Source organism: Hypoxylon fragiforme (assembly GCF_022984875.1).
Source record: "Hypoxylon fragiforme strain CBS 206.31 chromosome Unknown GGS25scaffold_9, whole genome shotgun sequence".
NCBI classification, from domain to species: domain Eukaryota; kingdom Fungi; phylum Ascomycota; class Sordariomycetes; order Xylariales; family Hypoxylaceae; genus Hypoxylon; species Hypoxylon fragiforme.
Genome location: NW_026054764.1, coordinates 2,413,762 through 2,427,411, shown reverse-complemented (window position 1 = coordinate 2,427,411; position 13,650 = coordinate 2,413,762).

The window sequence follows — 13,650 nt, the reverse complement described above, 5'->3', positions numbered from 1 at the left end:
GTTACCTCAAGTGCTTAGTTAATTAGCTAAAACCAAAAATGATTAACTTAAGAGGCGCGAGGCTTTGCTTAGGTACATACTTGTACAGTAAGTACCCTAGGACCTAGGTAACTACCTATTAGGGTGGGAGGGAAAGGAAGGGGACATCAATTAACATGAAAGGGAAGCAAAGCGATAAGTCGGATACGGATAAGTCGGGGAAGGGGGGGGGAAATAACATTAACATTAGCATTACCTCCAGGGCTACCTACTGCTACCTAGGTAGTAATAGGTAGTACTTACTACTTTAGTACACTAGCATTAGGTACTTAACTATTGTACTAGGTAGTTAGTGTAGCATTGTAATTGTAACATTGAACCTATTAATTGTTAGTCCCTATCTAAAACAAAATCTGTTCTCAGCCTCATTCATTCCATTTTCGTTCAACGTTGTTTTCAGCAATTTTCAGCAGGCTCACACCACCAAAGTGGCCAAACCCATTAGTTTAACTACAGAGTACATTCCTAGTTACACCACAATCCTTACACCTTCTAAAGAAGCACCTTCTAAAGAGGGGGAAGATGTTCGGGGGGTAACCAACACCCGGTCAGCCCGGGACAGGGATCTTAACTGTTTAAACTGTTTGGGTCTTATCGATTGTGGGAAATTGGCCACTAATAAAACGAAGAAAATAAAACACCCCTGGCAACTTTTTTATTTTCCCCCTTATCCTGTCCCCTTATCCATCCATCCCCCCCCCTTATCCATAGTTAATCATTAATTATCCCTCCGCCCTTCTTTTCAAATGTCCCTCCCCTTACCCTGATCAGCAGTTTAGCAAAGAAGCCTCGCCTGATCTAGAAGCTATTTTACCTAGCAAGCTTGCCTAACCTACCTGGCTGCTACCTGGCTACCAAGGCTTTATATTACCCACCTACCCACCCAAATCCACATATCCATCCATTGATTCCAACATCGATCACCCCTTACACTAGGCGAGTCAGCCTAGATACTAGATAGACTGCCCAGAAACCCTCTTTACGGTACTGTAGTATTTTCCTTTTCAGCTATGGTGATAGGCAAACGGGGAAGAACATCGACAGAAGAAGAAGAAGAAGCTTTTAGCTTCCAAAATCTCCATATCCTTATCTCTATCGAGTCGGAAAAAAAGAGGGGGTGAGCCAAGAGAAGGGAATAAATGGGGAAGAGACACAGAGAGAGGAAAGAGAGGTAAAGGAACAAAGGAAAGGAAGAGAGAGCGAGAAGAGAGCGAAATGGGGGTGAAGGAAAAATGACTAATGCAAGTCGGACATGCATGGCTGATGATGTGTCGGGCTTGACGATGCCAGACATTTAGTCTTTGCTAGGCAGATTAAAGATCCCTAGGAGGTTTCATAACGCCCTTATATTCTATGCATTATAGTTATGTACCACTTGTTCGTTGTGGGTTTACTCTATTCCCTTAACAACGAGAAATCCATATATGTTAATGTACGACGTATAATACTACTAGGTTAAGGTATATCACAGCACTCGAGTAAGGCATGTAGGTCAACTTGTTATGTAGGAATCATGTAACTATAACTATGTCTGCATGTATGTAGGCAGGCATGGACATGATGGACTAAGGTTAGGCATATGATGTGTACCTGCGGATTATGTACGGTACCTTGCTTCCAACCTGTCAAAGTTGGATGGTAATGGTATGAGACGATGGGATGGATCACCTATCATAATGTCGAATGACAACCCAGCCGTATCCGTGGCTCCATTCCAACGGACGTGGATAATCTCAATTGTCCAGCCCATGGACCATATTATCTGTTAGTCTAACAGAGGAGTCTGCCTACATAGTTACATACATACATCCTATGTACATGGCCAAGATTAGATGTTTGTCTGTCTCCTTTTAGCCATCACTGCCTCATTAGCTAACCACGTTTTTACAGATACGATAGATACAGGCACTAATTGCCTACCTACATACAATAGCACTATCTGTACACACCTACCTAGTCTAGGGGGGGCACTACCTAAGCTAGTCCTGGAGCTTGCCAATTCAAAGTTCGACCTGAGCAGTGCCTTAAACCCCTTTGCCCATATCCAGCTATATCCGGGGAGAGAGGGGGGATTAAAATAGAGTTATCCATCAATCAGCCCGCCGCGTAATTGCCTGTCGTCGTTCCGGGAGGCGATAACTCGGTTGTTTCGATGCCGCTCGACACGAAGGATGAAGCTAAGATGAGCCACATGATACTTTTCTTCCGCCTCTACCAAGATCCTTGCGGGTACCCTCTAGGGCTGCTTAGCACTTAGGTACCTAGTGTAGTCACGCAGACAGACATACATACATACATATGTACATACATGTGTTCAACGATAATCTGACGTGTAAAAGGAGACATAACACCTGAAGCCATAGTCATGAGAACAGAATAAGGACATCTAATTTGAACCGGTTTTGCGTTTCGTGGAGAAGACTCGATACCTGCCTACCTGTCTCCCTGCCCAAGAACATGTGCGACGTCTCTGTGGAAACACGGTATAGCTAATATAACACGGAAATATATCAGGGCCCCGCCAGGAATTATGGCCTATGCTTGTTAACCCACATCAATTTTAAGCAGGTAGGAGGAATTATTAATAGTTCTTCACAACTCATTTGAAGACAGCCATGGGTGGCATCGAGATGCCACCCATAAACACATCCAAATTCATTGGGCATCATGTCCGCCAGCGAAGAGCGTCTTCGCTGCCATGCGTCCTGAACGTGTCTTTTGTGATGGACATGCCATATAGGTACTTAGTAGAGAACCTGCATGCTCCAGCAGGGAAATCACTTCGAGTTCCACATTGGCCAGGTACGATGCGATGATTGTGATAGCTCACGGCAGACGCAGGGTGAATCTTGGGCCATCTCGGGACTATCTCTGGTAGGGCTATAGCGCTAATGATACTCCACGGCAATACAATATGGGATGGAGGTATACCTAGGTAGGGTCATCTTAATAACTCTTATTATGCCAAGGAAAGGTCCCAGGAGAGGAGCGTTTGAGCTGTCTTGATTAGGATCGCGAGCTGGAAAGAGCAAACTCGTAACGGCAGCTAAGTCTTGTCGACCGACTAACGACGGCATAGTTGACCAAGACAAGAGACACGCGTAGCATCAGGATCTCCATATCCCCATATCCCCATAGAAAACTAGGAAAGGGGGTATCGTGCATTCGGCCCGGACTTCTCAGGTGCAGTTCGGTCGGGGTCTGTTACGGAGTGGTCCCGGACGGTCGATCCCCTCCGGTCGGCAGCTTCCTGTGCCTTGACAGGTCGGTCTGATATTGTGTGTCAACACGATATTCAATACCATGTCGCCGAGGCCGGAAGAGGGCCACAACAGGCGATGCCGATTGATGGAGCCGATGAATATGGGACCTCAGCTCCCCGCTCTCGGAGGCCGATCCGGCGGCGGCGGTGGACGCGCTGTATAAGATAGCCACTTCGATCCATTCTTGCTCGCTTGTTATCATGTTCTTTTCGCATTTGGTACGGATGGCCCCGGTGGAAAATAGGCCCCATCTTGACATCTTCCTCCACTTGCTACGACCGTGCCTCCTCAATGGGTACCTAGGCTCCTAGGCAACAATGAAGCCCGTACGTAGTCATGGGTAAGAATGTTAGCTGCTGGTCACACTAATGAACGGTATTGCCGGCCCTAATAACGGAGCCGTTACGATCTGATCGAAGAGTCAGTTCGGAAAAATAGTTTCTATTACTGGCTTAAAAATAACGTATTCTCCTTGTCCCATCCTAAAAGTTCAGAGCATTGAGGCGAGGCATGTTTCGAAATTATGTATCACAAGGTGGCTCAAGCAAGACGCTGTAAATATGGTATGCGTGCTTCGTAGGCGTATTGTATAGATCACAAAGGGGACATCGAGCTAGGGTATACTCGCGAAGAGGCTTCTTCTATGGCTCAGAAATTGCGGAGTTGTTATGTATCGTTGGCTTGCCGCAAATGTTGCTGATGGGATGACGGTTCGTCGTCTCGGTTGTGTTTCCCGTACACGAATAAGTAAACGTCGGCAAGGTTACCAGACCGTCGGTCCCGAGCGGTCAATATGGTCATCGGCGTCGCCCGGAGTAGAGGAGGTGAAGTATAGTCTGCTGAATGCGCTACGGGTGGGTTAGAGGCGGAAATTTGCACGTCGTTTGGTTCGAATCACGCGTCTTCACCTCGTGGGCTATACTGGCATGCTATTTGGTGTTGTTGAATGACTCAAATCAGTTTCACCGCCGATTAAGAAGCATCTCACCATGCTTTCAAGGCAACATCCAATACTTGCCTGTATTTTGTTCGCATCCTGCCTCGTATTCTAAGATGAACACCCGTTCTTTACAGTCGTTCGCCACTGCATATGGTCCGCGTCGGAGGCAGTGAAGATCGGCCCTCTTGTAGCCGCGTGAGGAACGTGCTTCCGCTTGGCAGCGCCCGGCGTTGCATGTGAGGGGAAGGGACGAAGGTGAGTAGCGGCAGGCAGCTCAACTTACAACTGCGACAAGGATTCCTCGGCAAGTGAGAATCTAGAACCGTACTGCCGAGTACCCCGACGAGTTCAAAAACGGAAAAGAATAGCACAGCGTTCCCCCTTCGTCGAAGGCAGACCTTCCGGTCCCGCATATCTTTGACTAAACCGAGTAATCACAGCATCGATCGCTTGGAGACGCGCAACTTGTCCGAATGATGGTCGGAGAGGAATGACCGACTGGGTCTCGTCACCTACCATGGTACTGGCTATGGTCGTGGCCTCAGCTGAAGCCTATTGTGTAATAGGGGACAATAGCAGATAGAAGATTCTATTCGTCGCCTCAGGCGGGAAGCCGGCGAATGGTGACGCTAAGGATCCATTGCAGGACTTGCCACAGTGGTTGGCTATCTTGCCATCTAGCTATCGATTTGACGGCCGAGACGGGCTCATACACGCAACTCCCCTTTCTCAATGGCCATCCAGAGCCAGTGGTTTTATAATGACCAACATGCACCTGCATATCATTGAAACCGGCGTAGTTGTCACGAGTGGAGGTCAGCTGTGAGTGAGAAGTAATGGATTTTGGTTAATGTGCCCCAGTGGAAATACTGGTTGCGTTGACCGCCATATGCTCTAAACTGGTGAGGTCAGTGTGCTGTATGGACAGGGGTCGCTAGTCAAAGTGACTTACAGGAAATGGTTTGGCCGGTTTCCATATTCCTGGGGTCTTCATCCTGCCAAAAATGGACATCGTCATCCGGCGACAGGGGGAATGAGGAGCAAAAGGGAAAAATTTCCCTCATATTTCCTTTTCCTTTCACTTCTTCACCCTCGACCCTCGTGAGTTTGATATCATACCGTAGGACGAAACGTGGGGTCGTTTACCACGGGACCGGCAGAGCGACCTCTCGCGTAAAAGAACAACTCATAGCATTGCTGCAATATGCATGTTGTGCTTTAGAGACCTGCAGAGGCAAAGCTATCAACTGGACCTGACGTAAACCGGGGGGGGCGGAGGGGGAGTCGGCTCATTAGCGAACGCGTACGGTACCCATAGAAGCTACTGTGAGAGACAGGAGCTAGCTAGCTTCTTGGATCCGGATATGTTGTGAAAGGTCAGAAAGTAATAGCGAATTTATCCGCAAACACAGTAATTTCGCCACAGAGTGGTCCTAGATGTATATCATCTGGATCACTTCTGTCCGGATGTGAGTTTGTGCTTCCGCGAGCCTTGTCTCCCGCTGTGGGCCAAATTGGTATTTCTAGATCTGGGTCGAGGTTCCATTTACTAATGAGACTCTGGAGCTGCCGAATACAGATATGCTGATGCTGTGATCCAGAAGCCAGTGAGCCAACAGCATACGTCTTTCCCGTCACTGGCAGATCCTTGCAGAACTACTTTCCTAATCTCTTTCCTTGCCTCTTGTTTTTTATTTGGTCGCCGGTTACGATCTTCAAGGTGTAGTGTACTGTAGGTACGTACGAAGTGTGGATGATTGCTGTGCGGGATGTTGGACTTAGACAACTTAGGACTGGTGCTATGTAGGTGAAAGAAACGACTTCATTTCTTCGACAAACCATCATGTACTAGTTAGCTATAGGACTTGGTACGAAGCAGTACTTTGGGAGTACCTCCCCGTTATCTCGTCCGCCCAACTGTAAAGGGCAAATGAAACAAGAACAACGTGGGCGGTCATGTTTTCTCGGAAGAATTCAAGTCTGGCTAAGATCACTCCCTGGTGAGGGTGTGAGGTATTAATCCAGGCCCTGTCGTATAAGCGAGGGCTGCGGTTGCAAAAGAACCACTTGGAGCCCAACGCCCGGACGGACGAGGATTGAGGTGGGACAACAATGATTTGCCCGGTTCCCTTCTAGCGATAGGTAGACGGAGGTACTCCGAGGGATAGCTGCTGACGTGATGAACTGATGTTGGGATGGAAATAAAACTCGAGCGCAACGTCGTTCCTGCTACAGCCTGCCTCATCTGGCCGCGCTCCTGGAATATGCAGACCATGTAGATGTTGCTGCGCTCTTTTCGTAAAATGGCACGATTGTTTCTATGATCATGTGCAGCTTGCGATTCAACGATTTTGTTTGCTGAGTGGACCCGAATTCTTTGTGCGACGGTTTGAGCTACTAGAGAGAAAAAAAAAGGAGGCAATGATAGGGAGGTAGGGTAACGTGTTCCTTACTTAGTAAGGAGTATCTGATGAGGAAACGACGTTGACCTTGGATCTGTCATGAGTAGGGATTGCGATCCTAGTGCCGAAGATACCGAATCCATGCCCTGGGAACGACTGTCCTTAATGTAATAAAATATATACGAATTTTCTTGGCAGGAATTTCCGTAGCCGTTGGCTTGACCTGCAGCTCTCGGTCAGCTAAAAAAGGTTCACGATAAGCTCAGCTGTGATCTTCTTCCTCTTATGCATCATACCTATTAAGCATAGATATCCAAATCGAGATCTGGCACCATCGAGGGCCAAGGCTACCAACTAGGGGCCAAATAGAAGGGATATAACAATAATAAATAAATAACCAATTTCTTAAAGTAAAAAAAAATAAGTATTTCTTTTTCTCTCTCTTCGTATGTCTTCAAGGTCACGGTGAGTGGTGAAGAGCAAATAGATATTTACACCTTTGCCAAAACGAGCTCACCGATTTGCCAACCCCTAACGATACTCCTCGTCGTCAAACGAAATGAGCACAGCAAATCTCCGTGACCGGTGAGTGCAATGCTTGCCTTTATGGAGTAATGGGAAATCCCTCATTCGGCTGGTATGTAGGTACGGCTAGCGGGATGCGAGTATTGTACCATGGTAAGAGAAGCAACGGTCACGTTCCTTCGATGTTGCTGAACCGAACTACGGATTAGAGCCCCTTGAGCCCCATTAAGGGCCCTACCACGCTCGGTCTGTGTGCTCGGTCTGTGGGCAATTCTGGCTTAGGGGCCACAAGGTCAACTGTGCCTTTTCATCGGGATGGACTGCCGCTGGGCCCATTTCATGGATCAGCCTGGTGCCTTCTCCACAATCACCCCGTCGCTAAAAATGGCGGCGGGAAGATCCTGATCATCGAAGCACGAAAGAGATGACGAGATGGTCATTGGTGCATGCGTACCCCTTGTTCTACAGCGATTCCCTGAATGTTAGATGGAATAAGACAAGTCGTTCGTTCATATGGTACGTAACGATGTCTGCTGGGTTACTCGGTACACCCGTACCTCGAGTCCCCTGGACGAAAGCCGCAATAAAGGAAAAATAAAACAGAAATTAAGATAACCACAAACAGGGTGTGTTATATCAGAGGTCTTATTATACCTTAATAACGGAAGAATGGCCTTGGAGGCGGCTCGAATGGGTTTTGGTAAGCAAAAAATGCCTATAGCACTGAACCAAATGAAGCATCAATATAAGCACATAAAGTCCAACTAAGTCAAAAGACTTTCTAGGCTGAATAGTAAGTTCAAGTAGTAATAAAGCGACGGCATGTGGAAAGTTCAATACCAAGATTTCATCGTCGATGGCGGAGGTTATGGTAGACATGTACCTAGCTGGACAGAAGAGGCATGTCGGTTACATGAAGCCGGAGCGGTAATACATATCAACCCTAGTTTGATATAAATGTCATACGGCCGACGCACTCACGCCTTCGATATCAAGAGAGCACTGGCATGACCTCAAGATGTTAGCGAGCCGCAGGCGAATCCCGACTAAACAATTGCTGGATACCCGGTAGACAAGGGTTTCATTCCGGACAATATGCAAGCCACCCCATGCCCAAATGCTATTAGATTTTCGAGATTCCGTGGTTAGGAGTTGTGTCAAAGGCATGGCTGATGATACGCTAGAAATGAGACGGATAGCCGGGCAGAAAGCGGAGGCAAATACAGCTCTGGCAGCCTCATCGATGATCATACATAGTGTTACCCAGTATGTACTACGTAAGAGAAAGAGCTGGGGGACTTATGAAAGATGGATGGATGAATAGAGAAAGGTATGAGGAACATTGAAGAATATTGAAGGAGGAAAAAAGGTTGAGAACAACATTGAACATGGAACATTGAACATTAAGCTACCCTAGTACATTACTACTCTGGGAATAGGTACAGATGTACTGACAAGTCCTGGGCAGTACTACTGTAGGTATGTAATACATGCCTAGTATGTATTGGGTGTATTACTATGGACCTGGAACAAGCCGGCGCAAGTAGGGTTGCGTAAAATGCGCATTATAAAATAAAATGCGCGTATTATTCATAACCCCTGTAAAATGCGTATTATACCGTATTATTCAAAAGTGGGTCACGTGACCACCCTAGCCTAATACACTTAATATATACTTACATGTAAACAAACTTTCAACACTTAAAATAATATGGGAAAAATATTTCGAATTGAATTTCAATATATGGGAAATTTTACCATTTTCCCTATGCAATGAGGCGCCCATTTGATCATGCTCTTCGAGCACATTATAATCAAAGTCCAACGCAATCTTCAAAGCTTAGTTCAGCCGGATCACTTAAACGACATATCGAGATTTGCGCGCCTTAGATAAGTTACCTGTAAAATTAGGTAATATCACCAAATTTTGGTGCAAAATTTACTCCACTTATGTACCGATCCACTTTTCCATTTCGGACCCACTGCATTTTATAATAAAATGCAATATTATATTTGAATAATACGCGAATAATACGTTTGAATAATACATTCCGCAACCCTAGGCGCAAGGTTTGTCGAAACTTATGTAGGCCCATCCCTGGAATGACTAGCATAGTCACAGCTTAGTGCCCCAGGGTTCGTCCTAAAACGTCCGACTGCATCTGTATGTAAAGCATCATCCCCACGCCGTGAAGAATGTGCATTTTGATGCAAGGTATATTGTATAGAGGAAGGGGGGGAGAGAGAAAAAAAAAGAGAAGAAATCGAACAAAGAAAAGAAAAAAGAAAAAAAAAGGAAAAAGACAATGTTGGGAAATAGGTATGTACACTCGATATCCGTCCCAATAGATTTAGGTAGGTTGGCAGGTAGGTAGTCAAGTAGGTAGTAGTAAATGGCCCTATAACAAATAGGTATGATGTATAGTTATACCTAGGTATGTCGGTATCGTGGTTGGTCCACACACAAATGTAAAGAAAAAAAGCGTTTACCCATCTATAAAAAAAAGAAAAGATACTACTAGTATGACGACAAATTACTTCCGCGCTTGCGTGGGTAACTCGGGACCTCGGGTTCCCCCATCCCACTGCAACATACTGTATCGTTAATGATTTTGACTATCGTCGTTCGACCATGGTTGAGATGCAACCATCGTCGCGGTATATGACGCCGGTGATTGGATCTATCCTGGAGTATGGCATCATGTTATGTAGGTCATACAGGAATGCGTTGCACCGTCCGTCCGCGGCAGATACATTGGGATAGGGAAATCAAGATTCGAGGAAACGAGAGATCTACAAGTATGCATGTACCTACATTGATGATTGTGCGAGGAAGATGGATCTGACAATCTGTAAAACTGACGATGGACGTAGGTACCAGTAGGTATTATGACCGTATTCGGGCTTACACCCACAGTACGCCGGGAACCATGCTAGGAACAAGGCCCGATATTGCTTGCCGGTACGGTAAATCAGGTCATTGGCCAATGGCTCGAGATCGTCCCAGGCTACCCCGACCTCACTTCTTCCGCGACCCTTCGCCGTGTTACTGACGAACAGGTACTAGGCAGGCGTTCACGATCCTCATCAGGGACCTCGCCAGGAAACTGTTGTGTGACGATGCGGTATGCCAAGCCGACATATTTGCCCGCATGGGCTAAATGACTATTGGAGCCGCTAGCTGGGGGAAAGCCTGCCTCTCGTTTTTCTTTCCTATTTGCGACTGTATGCAGTTACAGTAGGTATGTATTATGTCGTGTTACGGCGGGCAAGAGCATCATCGGGGGTTGTGTTCCTGTGGTGATATCAAAACTTGGGGAACCTTGGAAGCTTGGCGAGTCTTGGTTCGAGTTAAGAGCATATTTGTCTTTTCTTTTTCTTGTCATTGGACTGTTTTTCTGTTGTTAATGTTGCTTGTCACAGTTGCTGTTGCTGTTGCTGCTGTTAGCGTTGTTGCTGTTGCTGTTGTCATTGTTGTTGCTGGTGTTGCTGTTTCTATTACTATTACCAAGGTATTATCATTATTATCATCATCATCGTTATTATTATGTATCAGTCGATAGACGCGATGCTGTTCTATCAGAATTCCACTAAAGCCCTGGAGAGTTTGAATGCGAAAACCGGGATTGAAGCAGCGGCAGCTACGAAACCCTGTCGGACAGAGTCTTCAATCGGCAGGTCGTGTTCTGGCTTGCATAGAATAGCTGCATAGCTGCACTGCATTCAAATCTTGCAAATCTAGCGGAAATAATTTGAAGTTGCAATAGAGCGGAACGAATGCATACTTACCTACCTACCTAGTAGCCTGCTAAACCCCTCATAGAAGGAAAACCAAGCCTTGGTTCTTTATGGCATCCAATGCTTGCTTGGGTTTGGCGGCGAATATGCATGTACCTTATCGCTTGTTCCTGATGAAGAAGACACTTTGTTCTCTTCTTCAACAACCTTGTGCTTCTTCCTTTCCATTTTTCTTCTTATTTTTCTCGTGTTATTTTCTCAGCCGCTTGATCGAGATAGCAAAAGACTAACAAAAAAAAACATCGTTGTTGAATATTGCGTTGCGATACGTTGTGCCGAGGATCGTGGAGTCTTGTGATTGATACATGTAGGTACCATTACCATATCAAGTTCCGGGTTAAGTAGCACTCTAGTAACAGAGTCCATAGATCTATTGGTGAGGTAGAAAACGGCAGTTTCTACTTCGTGCGTCCAAGTAAAGGAGTGCGTGTAATATAAGTGGTTGGCCATACTCGAAACATGGCCGGTTCAAGCATCTTCTGTACCTACGTGTAAGTGATCTCGTACGGGATTTCATATCGGGCTCCCACCACTTTACATAATGATCTGTGGGGGTTGACATACAAGTAACACCGACGTCGACTTATGTATGCAGGTATCGTCGCCCGAACCAACATACAGCAGAACAGGAGTGTAACTTTACCACACGGGGGGCCGGACAACCCGGTACTTCTTCCTAGTAGATCGTTATTATAGCAAAACATACCCACGCACGCACAGATATGTATTCACACGCACACGCGCCTGCACACGCGGGGTTCGGTTGTTCTGCATGAGCCAACCATTCGACGACTTCTGGAAAAAGCTGTGTTGAATGGAATTTTCCAGATCCTTAATGATTGAAGGGTGCAGCGAATCCAACCCAAAATCTTGCTAGACCCGCGTACATGCAAGTACGGTTCATCAGACCCAGTGTTTCTACACGTCCACGTAGACGAGTGCTTTACGATGGTCTAGCGCAATAACGCGCAACCAAGGCAAGGATTCCAATTCGACTTGAACTCTGTAACATTGTGTGTATTCTCGAACGCGGATAGGAAACCGCAATAGCTCTTGTGAGTCTGAGGAACGTTGCAGTTGAGGGCTATCGGAGCACCGTACCGTACCAAGTCCGTGCCGTAATGAATGAATGAATAATTGATAGCTTTGTCAGACACCTGGAGCCAGTCACGGCATCTACCTGCCTAGTACATACTTGGGTAGGTATGTAGGTACCATTAGGTAGGCTGGTAGGTAGGCTGGTAGGTATGGATCCATAGGCAGTCAATGGTGGAATCGGCTGTTTGATGAAGACTGGGGGGCCCGCGGGCTCTGAGCCTCTGATTTCCCACTCACGCGGCTAACCCATGGCGTGTCCCGGGCAGTGGAACTTTGCTCATATGCATATTGAAGGTGTCATTCTCCATTGAACAGACGGGACTACTTGCTTCGACATTAATAGAAGAGTGCCCCTTGCACTTCGTAATCCCTAAGGCCACTGAGCAGTGACCATCGTGGAGGCTACAGATCAGCGCTAACAGTTTAGCGGCCAGCTTCGAGCTCCTTAGCCAATGCCAAGAGCGAGATCGTTCGAAGCTGTTGACGGGGCCGTTCTTGTGAAGATCGATTCGGGTTCCACAGCACCCTATATCAAGCTTGATTCGCTTCAAGTATCAAGGAATCCAGTGACTTGTAAGCTGTAGGGTCCATAGTTATACGCGCTTGAGACTATCGAGTTGAAGTATTTGATTGAGCCAATATTGACATAGCTATGTGTCAAATTTCAATACTAAAAACCCGTATAGGCGAGTCTCGGACTTACCTACTTGGTATTGCACCTATATCCATACCTGGTACCTACAGTAGGTAGTAGCTGATCTGCCTAGGTAGGTATAGTAGGAAAAGGGGAGATTTATAAGATAAATAAAAATAAAGACATAATCTAGGAAGAGCTGAAAAAGAGGGATTGTATGTACTGTATCGCAAAAGCCCATTGAAGAGAAAATATCCATGGTAACGTTGAGAAAAACGTTAGTGTTAGATTAGAAATGTGTTTCCTGATGTTACTCTGGTATAGTTAGTAGACTTGGTATGTAGCAGTATAGGAGTATGGATAGAAAGCAGTATAGTAGTATAGTAGTATAGTGGTTGATGTAGTAGTTGAGGTAGTAGTAGTAGTTGACGTTGTTATATTTGAAGCTTCAAGGTTTAATTGATGTTGTGTACCTAAAGGGTTGTACTACATAGTACTACATTAGTAAGTATTGTACAATACAATGTAGTTATGTATATGTAAGTAGTAGGGGTAGCACTATGTATACCTACCTATCAGGTAGTAGAGCCTGTAGAGTATTTATTATATGTAATACATATAATCATATAATACAGACTTCTTTTCAAAAGCTAATACATAATAGGGTTGTACGGGTTGTATTAGGTAGTATAAACAGATACCCGTTCTTCCTCTAGGCATCCTGGGCTAGACATCCTAGCTGCCTAGGCATCTTCAGGGCAGTAGCTGGAGCTTGGATACCCGCTGCACAGTGCTCCGCACAAGTGTTTTTAGTTGCTTGGAGCCCTGTGAGTAGTCGATTTAGTGCGTTGCAAGTTTGCTCTTTAACGCCGCTGGGCTACCATATACACACCCCCGTACCCTGTCGAGCGCCTGTACATCGTAGCAATAGCAAGAACCCCACCTTACTCC